The following is an 841-nucleotide window of genomic DNA, read 5'->3' on the forward strand; positions in this document are numbered from 1 at the left end:
GCATCTTCTTTGCCTGAGATGGAGAGCAGCCCCTGAGCTCTGCGTGCTAGGGCTACTAGCTCCACCCCACTATCTGCCTCCTGTTGCTTTTAAGAGTCCCTTTGCCCTCCTCTGGGTTGAGACAGAAACAGCTTTCTTGTTTAGATACCCAAGATGATGAGGAAGCTGTCTGTCTGCCTTGATCTCGCTCTTTCCAGTGCAGAAATTGTGAGTCCTGGGGACTTTTCCACATGGTGCGTTTCAGCCTGGGGGAGGAGCATTGCAGATAAAGTTCATTTCTCCTGCCTTCCACTCACAGTCTTTCACTTTGCTGCAGACCCAGGTTGCTGCGGACCCAGGTTGCTGCGGTCCCAGGGTTCACCACAGCCTCAGTTTTGAGCTCTGGGATATTGGTGGTTATAATCTTGGTACTAGATGGTTGTTTTGGTTTTCTGTAGAGGAGAGTGAAGCCAGGATGCTTCTATTTGACCATTTTATGACATCTGGCATTAGTGTATTTTACACAGGCTGGGATCAGGCCTGTGTACATTTTTCTTACATGCATTCATGCAATCTTTCAAGAAAAGAGGATGCTCAGACTTGCTCTTTTTCAGCAAAGATAACAGGCAGCAACTCAGGAAGATTTTAACCTAGCTAAAAGTAAAAATTCCAAGAATAAAGGTATTTTTTCTTGTATTGTGAGAAAACTAGTGGCATCCATAAGGTTGTTTCATTTACGTGAGGTGGTGCTTTTAAAAAACGAGGACAGAGAAAATGACGGATGGTACTGGGAAACTATGGGGGGGAGGGGGATGGGATTAACAGTAGCAAATATCTGTCGGGGGATGGGAAAACACTTCTT

Source organism: Carlito syrichta, unplaced genomic scaffold (assembly GCF_000164805.1).
Source record: "Carlito syrichta isolate Samal-C Ts95f unplaced genomic scaffold, Tarsius_syrichta-2.0.1 Scaffold305155, whole genome shotgun sequence".
In the NCBI taxonomy this organism is placed as follows: domain Eukaryota; kingdom Metazoa; phylum Chordata; class Mammalia; order Primates; family Tarsiidae; genus Carlito; species Carlito syrichta.